The following is a 10,537-nucleotide window of genomic DNA, read 5'->3' on the forward strand; positions in this document are numbered from 1 at the left end:
TTTGCTATGAAAATGTATCTCAGCAATTATGTCTTTTTTATTGTTGTATGGGTTACTGATCCGTAGTGTAGAAAAAGGTTGGATTAGATTGGATATTTTAAAGGTAAGGCTTTTATTTGCAGAGGCATGCCTTCTATTTTTTTTGTCCAGAGTCCGAAAGTAACAAATCAAAGTTTTACTGTTAACTGCTTCACTTTATGAGAGTAGGGAAGTGTGTGTGCTCAAGTAAAACGGACAGTTGCGGCACAAAACATTAATTCAGAGTAGGCATGCAAACGCATATTGTTTCTCTGTTGTCCTTTCACACTCCTTCAAGTCTTTCCTTATTTGCTCTTGCAAAAACAAACAAATGCAAATCGAGTTATACCAGCACGTTGTGACTGTACCAACAACTTTATAACACTAGTAATCGAATTATTTCGACAATTTTAAGTTCAACACTTAAATGTTGCTTGGCCAACAGCCATTAAGACCAAATAGGAAATCTCACCCCAGGAAACACAATCTTAGGACTGTTTCTTCTCTGCACAGCTGTGATTCCAAGTACCACCAAAACATAAAATTGACTTTTTTTTCTCCGTAAACATAATTTACTTTGCATATCTTATGCAGCCTGTATTTCTATGCAAATATCAGTATCCATTCAGAAACATTGAGAACATATAATGTACACACCGGGAACACAGTGGCACTAATGGATTGCTTAACATGTGAGAAACTTGCGTGATTTTGCTGTGCTCATTGACTTAAAACGAGGATTCCCAACCATGGGTCCTTGAATCCATAGGGGGTGGAAAAGAGAATCAAGGCAGAGGAAGAACAATAATTATGCACACAGTGCATGTTTTAAAATACTGCTGAGGCCATTCTGGAGAAGGTAGGAGTACATTTTGAACATTTTCTAGGGATATGAGACTTAAAGCGCTATCTTAAATACATTCAGCATTATCTGTTATCCTTTACAATTCAGACGTATTGCGTACTTGATAATATCCTGTCTGCTGTCTGAAAATTGGCTTCTGTATGAATCCAATTCTCTTGTGCATGTGCAACACCCCGTTATAATTTGTGATAAAAAAGGAGCATGAGAAGTTCACTTAGTTCCGGCTCGTTCTCGCCTAATAATGGGTTAGATCAAGGCTTTAATCTAATGCATTTGATGTATTCTGAAGTTTTTTGTCCCCTCGGGCTCCGTTCTGCTGCGTGTCAGCATTGTGTCACGAGAAAGCATACTAAATCAAGTGTGATTGATTTGAATAAACATCTTATAATTGACTGTGGAATGGTTTGACTGTTTCAAATAGCTCATTTAGGTTTGTACATTTGCTAGAGTTTAAAGTTCCATAAGCACAATGGCATTGTGAGATGTTTCATTAACGTGTGGCTCAGTTTGCATATTATGAATTCTTATTGGTATTCAAATCTTATACAGTTCATATCAGTCCAATCTAATGATGCCATTTGGGCTACATTTCTGCTCTTTTATTTCAGTTTTATACACCTTATTTCCTTGATATACTGCATAGTTTGCATAGGGTTTTAATGATAATAATAATCATGAGTGGCAGTCCATTAACAGTTACCCTTCTCTGTAAAAGGACACTAGAGTGCTGTGAAACAGCATTCACTGCTGTTGATTATGTACGGTTTGTGTAGGCTGTTGGGTGACATGCACTGTTGGCTCTGTGATATAATAACAGTGGTCAGAATGTTCCGAACTTCGGCACTAAGACTGTAAGCATGGTTGCGTGCGTCTTCATATTCTCTTTAATGGAATCTGTGGGCTTGGCAGTGACATTTCGCTCACCCACACATAAACTCTGAACATTTGTTGCTAATGTCACACTGACTTGTTTTAGCGATTGCTTACTATAGATATGACTACAAAATGTGATTGAATTTAAATAAATACCAATTTTTAACAAGCTAAAAAATGTCTCATTAACCAATTAATTATTTCCAATAACCAAATTTATTTTAAGACAAAATATGTACAGTATGTCAAATTGTCCCTCTTCAAGACAAATATTACCATCAGAATATTATTCACTTTCCACACTGCTTCACGTCACATAGGGATTTATTTATTTATTTATTTATTTATTTATTTATTTATTTATTTATTTATTTATTTATTTATTTATTTATTTATTTATTTATTTATTTATTTATTTATTTATTTATTTATTTGTTTATTTGTTTATTTATTTATTCATTTATTTATCCATTTATTTATCTATCAACAGGTTGTGCATGTTGTTAGACGACATGTTGCATGTGATCAAATGAGATTACAGTCTTTTACTGAAATAAAAAAAAAGCAAGTGTGTACTAAATTGTGTACTCACTCATAAGTGATTGCGTGTGTTGTTGACAGTGTGTGTAAAAGTTGTGCAGACTGCTATGGTGAAAATGACAATCATTATCACGGAGCCATGCTACCCTCATCCCGTGATTAGGAATCAATAATTTTGTTCCTAAAGCAGTAATGTATAACTTTGCGCTGCTGTGCAAATATTACATCTGTGTGGTTAACTCCAGACAGTTTTCTCACTCAGTAATGCTCTACAGAACAAAAGTTTAGTTGAAGGTATCATCAAAAGTCAACATTTTCTTATGGAGTTTTTTTTTTGTGTGTGCTTTCAGATAATCATTTACATTTAATGAAAGTTTCTCTTTCACCCATCCACATTTAGTCATCTCTAATGCCAAGCTGGTGAGGATGGTGATAGATGGCTCTTTAAAAATGATAGATGGCTTTTACAAAGCATATAGAATGTTTTTTGGGATGTTTACCAAAGCAATATTTCTCAGAGGGGGGGGGGGGGGGGCGAGATTGATGACCAGGCTTACAATCCATCAGAATAAACTGTCTGAATAAACACCTGTCTTATTTCTTTTTTCAAATTTTGCTTTCTTGTAGTACCACTATCACCTGCTTTGAAGTTGATTTCATATTGATGCCAAAAAAGCCGTTCATTAAATTCACACACGTTCCTAATTTATTTTATAAAAGGAGGCAGACAGTCGAGCGACAGCTTGAATGACAACTCTCACGGGGACTGTTAATGTATTGCATTAACAAAGTCTCTTTGAAAATGTCATTGAATAGAAAGTCTTGAGAAATTCAGCAAATGTATAAATAACACTTTGCGCATCGCTGTAGTGATATTTACATATATACATTCTTCATCCTTGGGGTATCTCGGGGAAAGATCGTGGGCTCTGTTTTCGTACCCAGTGCAATTCTGGCATAAGGCGTGGTGTAAATATGTTATGGTATTTTCACATATCCATGCAAGCTGCTGCAGCACAGTGCATTTAAAAAAATGATTTGCGCTGTCACGGCCCCCTGGCAGACACACGGTCAGAGGTTGAAAGCGGTCTCCAAGCGCCCAATTTTATTATCTTCAAGGAGAGATCCGATTGCAGTTCGTTGTAAATGTACTTTACGCATGGCGATCTCCTGCATGGACTCCATTTAGGGACACCCCAGGAACGTACGCCAGGATCCTGTTCGTGGACTTCAGCTCGGCGTTCAACACCATCGCCCCTGACATCCTCCAACAGAAGCTCATCCAGCTTGCGGTGCCTGCCTCCACCTGTCAGTGGATCACCAGCTTCCTGACCAACAGGAGACAGCGTGTGAGGCTGGGGGGCATCACATCTGACACCCGGACCACCAACACTGGAGCCCCTCAGGGGTGCGTCCTCTCCCCACTGCTCTTCTCCCTCTACACCAATGATTTCTCCTCAGGTGACTCTCGTGTGAAGCTCCTGAAGTATGCAGACGACACCACTCTCATCGGACTGATCCAGGACGGTGATGAGACTGCGTACAGACAGGAGGTGGAGCGGCTGGTCCACTGGTGCAGTCAAAACCATCTGGAGCTGAACCCGCTCAAGACCGTGGAGATGACAGTGGATTTCAGGCGAGACCCTTCACCACTTTTACCCCTCACTATCCGCAGTAATACTATTCTTTCCACAGACACCTTCAAGTTCCTGGGAACCACAATCTCTCGGGACCTGAAATGGACCGGCCACACAGACTCTGTCCGGAAGAAGGCCCAGCAGAGGCTGTACTTCCTGAGACAGCTCAAGAAGTTCAACCTGCCGCGAGAGCTTCTGAAGACCTTCTACACTGCCATCATCCAGTCTGTCCTCTGCACCTCCATCACTGTCTGGTTTGGATCGGCCTCCAAACAAGACAAGCACAGACTACAACGGACAATCAGAACTGCAGAAAAGATCATTGGAATCAACCTCCCATCTATCCAAGACTTGTACCTGTCCAGGACCAGGAATCGGGCAAGGAACATCTCTACAGACCCTTCTCACCCGGGTTGCAGTCTGTTTGAACTACTCCCCTCCGGACGGCGTTATAGAGCTCGGTACGCCAAAACCAGCAGACACAGAGACAGCTTCTTCCCCCAGGCTGTTGCTCTGATGAACTCACACCACTCATAGAGTCTCAGAGACATTACTGTGCAATAACATCCTGCTCCTCACACCTTCTTGAATTTGTCTACACTGTTTTTACATTATTCACATGTCCTGAATGTTGTTAGTCACCTAAATGTTGAACAGAGGGTGTGTTTCTACCGAAGTCAAATTCCTTGTTTGGCACGCTCAAACATGGCGAATAAAAAACTCTTGAATCTTGAATCTTGAATCTTGAATCTTTAGTTATGTGTCCACCATGTAGACTGCGTGCGTTACCTGTACTGAATTTAAAGGAAATGAGAGGAACCGATTCGATTGGGTCAAAGTCGAGTCAACTGTGTTTTGTCTCAGAAATGCCAATTTCTACAGAAAACGCCCACAAAAAAGAAAACTCCGACCATGTGGAAAAGTAGAATTGAAGTTTAAAAACACTCGGCTAAAGACTCATTTCAAATGTTATCAATTTCATAAGATGGCATCATCATATTGTGTTTGTACGAAATTTAATTCTGCCAGTGCCACAAGTTACACAAAGCAGCATTCCATCCAAAACGTCCGCGTGGGCAGAGGAGTAAAATCGCGAGGATGAAGAGACGCTATTTCATGCCTCCACGGGGATCTGCGAAAAGAAGAGCTGATCACCTCAGTTGTCAACATCCTTTAGCTAAGCACCCATAAATCCGTTTTACAAAAGTCCTGCGCTTTCAAGCTACATGGTCGACCATCACTGAATTACCGTTCATAGTACGTGGTAGGGTTATAAAAGCTTTGGCTTGGTCACACAGAAGTAATAGCAAGCGAGTGATTTACTCAATTCCACCACATCAGACGACACCCCTGCCATATTCACCAGGACACACATAATGCAATAGTGAAAAAAATGTCCAATGCAGTTTTTATCATAAAAACGAATGGAGAACATTTGTATCACAGCCGTGAATGATGTAAGTTGACAGGGATACAAGAAATGATCTGGTCCGTGAATAGAAAACTTGTTTTTGAAGTATGATGGAACCTATGCTATTTAAAATGGAACCTCAACAAGATAGTAGACTTGTGATTTCCTGTAATTTAATTCTAAGCAAGAAATGAATGGCAAGAGACAAGATTAGTATTTAGTCATATTTGTACTGTGGTAAAGTTTCTCACTTCTAAGTGGCACCAAATAATGACACTCCTTGAACCCGCTCCCATTTCTTGATGCTGGTGTTTTTCCACTTCTCAATGCATTATTCAAAGACAGTCTACATTCTGCATCTGTGTCTGTGAGACCTTAGACGCGCCACTCCACTTCCATCATGTGTGTTTGCTTGTGATAAGTCATTCTCCTTCAAATCCCTGGGATGACTATTCTCGACATCTTAGAGGCCTACACAGGATTTCTTTTGTAGTTGTTTTTATTTACCCAACAACAGCAATAACATCTAGGTGATATCTTGTCGAAGAAAAGCAAGAGTCCTATGTTCCATTTTGTTTGTTAAAATTCTACTTCATTTTAGGTCAGATTGTTTCTCGTAACAACACCTCACCTATTCTTTATATTTCTCTCTTTATTTTCTCTTCCTACTTGTCCTCCTCCAGATGTCTCTCTCCTCATCACTCACATCCTCTTGTAATGTCAGCCAAGGTGGTCATGCTGTAGTGAAAAAGCAATCCCACTCCTACTGTCTATCGGTGGCACACTTTGTTTTGGACTTGATGGATGAGGCACTCACACAGGCATAATCAACCATTTTTGTTTCTCTTTTCTTTCTGGGCTGTAATGAGACCCAAGTTGCATTTACTTGTAGTAGTATTTTTCACATTTTAGGAAGTGAGAGACTCATATTTTATGACTGTTTCAGTTCTGCATTATTAACCTGTAACTCTTTGTTTTCTGTTAAAACACAATATGTTAAATGACTCAAAAACACTCTGCCCCATTATGGTATGTCGTAATAATTTTTACTGTTTGAATTTTAATACCATATTATAGTACAGCCCAAAAGAAAACAAAAGAGCAGTATAGCTGCTCCTTTCCACATTAATGCAAATTCAGATATTTTATTTCTTCCATCAATCCGAAGAGCTCACCCAGCATTAAAGAAAACAGCAAGGGAACATTGTTCCAAAAAGACACCATTAATTGCAACTTTTACGTAGCGGTCGGCCTACATTGTTTTCCTAAAAACCCAAAAGGAGTGCATTTCTAATTGGCCAGTATTAAATTCAGGACATATAGAAACATATGTGAAACACAAGGCATTCTATTGCAACTTAAAACATGAAGTTGTGTTTTTCTTTACAGAAATTAAATCAAATTGAACTTTTAATTCTACATACAAACTTCAACCAGTCATCCTAATCTGTAATAGCCATCAACTTCAGGCAACATGGCAGGAAAGCAGTTCAGAAAGAAAAATAAATGCCAGGAAATACGTTCAATGTTACATCCCAAAGCATTTTCATACATTTGAAAGATTATGGAGCTATTCCGATTACACCTGCTGATATTTATACATCCCAGGATTTGGATATGAAATCAGCATTCCATTAACAAGTCCAAGCCACTTTCCCAAACTTATTTCAACTCCTTTATCTCAACAGTTTTGTGGGGGATTACTCTATTTTGGATAAAAAAAAAAGGAACTCATTTCTGTCTCATCTCCTGTCCCATATGGCGCACCCTCCCCTCTTCTGTTTCCAACCCCCGTCTAATCCTATCTTCTCTCCTCGACTTTTCCTTTCTTCTCCTCTCCATTACTGCCCCATCTCATTCCCCATTTTCCCAAATCCTCACCTCCCCCTATCCTCTTTTCTTCTGCTCTCCCCTCTCCCCATGTCCTTCATCATCCTCTCATCTTTGCATCCCTCTCCGGTTTAGTCCTTGATCCTCGCTGGTTTGCGCTCCTGTCTTCATTTTTCTGCTCGCTTCCTTCACTCCTCTCCTAAACACATGGATCTGTCTACTCACCAAGGCCATTCTCTATTTTGGCCTCATTCATTTTTCTCTACGTGTTGCTGCTCCTTGCACAGTTTCTCATTGCCCTCCACTTTCCTCTCTGCTGCCCCTTTCATTTCTCAACGTCTCTTATCGGACTCATTCTCCCAACCATGACTGATCTTGAAACAGAGAGTCCCAACAATGAGGAATAATTCTGCTCCTTCTGTGTGTGACTCGGACTCACTCATTTGTTTTTTAGCGTTTGAATCCGGTGGGTGTCAAACTGTCTGCCTCCAGCCGGCTCGTAACTCTCAAATGCATGCATAGACAAGCTCGTTGTGACTTGCCAGAGCATTAAATTGCAGCCTCACTCAAACTGCTGTGAGGGAATCGTGATGATCTGCTTCGATTACAATCTTTCTTCTTTCTCTCCTTTCACCTTCCTCTTGTCTTCTCAATATTGACTGGTATTTCTGCTACCCAAGTCACATTGTTGTCTTCTATTTATATACCATTGTCATTTTTTTCATGCTGGCAGACACCTGTCCTTTTCCACAATCAGCCCATCACATGCATCCCTCTTTGTCTGTGGCCTCATTGCGTCACATATTCTCCTCTCCCTCTGCTGGTCTCCATTTCTGTCACGTCCTGTCCAGAAATGGCATCCATTCACTTCAGTTCAGCTTTTGTCTATCCTCCCAAAGGTAAAAAATGGTTATTATCATAACCCTGTAATGTATGTCCATTTCCTAATTTCTTTTATAGTCCCCTACATGTTTGCATTTCAATCTTGCTACTATCTACTCCATCACACTTGCTTTGACACAAGATGGCCATTCTCACTCTTCTTCTTGCTCTCTTCACAGCCCTCATTACCATGTGTGTATCCGTGTCAGGTTTCATCCTGTCAGCAAAAGGTCAGCGGCAGGGATTTCCCAGGGCATTAGAGCTTGCAGCTCTAGCACTGTGCAAGTGCAGCCTTATGGTGCATATTAATAACGATAGCAACAGCACGCTTAGCCCCTTAATGCCACCATCTTGCATATTAAACAGCAAACAGCCAAAGGCCCAGTAACTAAGGCCACTAGTACAGTGTGAGCGTTTTGAATATTTAGCTCAGCTAGAGCACTTACTGCTATCAGCTAAAGATGATGACGTGCATAAATGCAATAGCCCTATGCGACATATTTGTGGTGCCAGCTGGTGTGGCAAAAGGTTAAGCACAGGGCCGTGGATGTGCCGCCCGCTCAAGATAACATCCATCAATTTTCCTTATGTTTTGTTGGGGGTAACTGCAAGTTATCCCAGCTGACTTTGGGCCGTCTGTGTATCACACAAAAGCCATCAGCGGTCCAAAATATCCTGTCACAGTTTAGCAGATTTTATATTTTTCACGCATCTATACGATAGATTTTTATCAGGATTGACCAATCCAAGGAGTTTGAAAATGTTAACACTATAATAATTCTTCATAAAACTCGTAATTACTTCTGAGGTTGAAGATTTGAATGAGGATTTCCGCATTAGGTGGTACAAATACCAGATAAATGTAATCTGAAACTAATACAGAAACATGAGCTTTATGGCAGTAGATTGCAAATTCATAGTTTAACATGCTGTATGTAATGATTTTAATGCACAGCTGGATCAGATCATAACAGAACATCTGTTGCCTGAAAGCTGAAATACTGGATTATGTCTTATGGAAGTGGCAAGTGGCCCAAGACCATTTAGAATTCATTTCCGGTGGAAATTGAATTCCTCCTCGGCCAGTGACGGCTTTGCTACCAAATCGATGCTTGGCTACATGGCCGCATGTGAACACCAGGAAAACATTTGTTATATTGGCCTTCATTTTCAGTATATTGGCACGAAATCAAAGGTCGATTGGTCCCGCAACGCTTCTCTCTGGTTTTCTAAAGGTTCATTTGATTCTTATCAATTTGCAGTGCTACAATAATTTTGGAAGGAGCTTGGCAGTATTTAAAATGCTTTAAAATTCTAGACATAGTTTGAGGTATTTGTATGTTTGAAATGATGAATGTACAGAATTATAATGGCTTTGAAAGAAATAAAATTATTTGTGGATTTTTTTTCTATTTTGAGTCTGTCCCTATCCTCTGCGGATAACAAGGCCACAGTATAGTTTTTCCATTCCTCATGCTTTCCATGATGCTTGATGATAAATGTTTTTTTTTTTTTTAAACTAAATAATACGAAAAGCTGTAGTACGAGTAGTGTAAGTTCTGAATTCGGACATTCTACAGGCCTTAGTTGCTAAGGTCCAAAACAACTGGTACTTAACTGTGTTCATGCTAACAGATTGCGCACACACACTGTTGGTGGGCGTGTTGCATGTGATCTGTCAAGATTGCAATGTTTTAATAAGATCCTCAAAAAAACGGCACAAAATTACACATTCACTCACTCTAGCAGAATGCGCAGGCTGTTGGCAACAGGTGTAAAAGTGGTGGAGGCAGCCATATTCAGAAGAATTCTGTGTTCACCATGGTTAAACTTGGACGAGCACACCAAGTGTGAAATGAAGTTTAATGTGATGGAATTGGAAGTGGCAGCCAAACAAACATATTACAGAAAATAAATCCATCATTAAAAAAACAACAAAGGTCTGAAGTCTTTTTCACTGTACTCTGACACAGACATATTCCATGACCCCTTCTTGTGATTGTCTCCAAATCAAATCATTGATCATTCGGAGTCGCCAATATGGCATTGCTGAGTGTTGCAATGAATTTTGTTTGTGCCATTTACAAATGCTCACAAAAGATTTTCCCCGCCTCTGATATGATCTGTGCTACGTTAGCATTTGCAAATCTTTAGTGAAGCAGGCCTCAACTGTCATTAAAATAAGTCTTTTCAGCAATATGTGATGTCATAAAAAGATGAAGAGGAGAGTTTAAAACACAGTAGTGAGGTCTGCCAGACAAAGGCACTGAAGACATGACAGGAAGCAAAGCTGGAGGTGGCGGAAATGAAGATGTTCAGGTTTTTCTTTAGATATCGCCAGAATGGATGGGATTAGAAATGTGCTCATTAGAGAGAGAAGAGAAGGTCAGTTTTGTTTAACTTTACAGCTTCCATCGCAACATAAAGCATCACTCCTACAGTACCGTATTTTCCGGACTATAAGGCGCACCGGACTATAAG

Source organism: Syngnathus typhle, linkage group LG6, assembly GCF_033458585.1.
Source record: "Syngnathus typhle isolate RoL2023-S1 ecotype Sweden linkage group LG6, RoL_Styp_1.0, whole genome shotgun sequence".
NCBI classification, from domain to species: Eukaryota; Metazoa; Chordata; class Actinopteri; order Syngnathiformes; family Syngnathidae; genus Syngnathus; species Syngnathus typhle.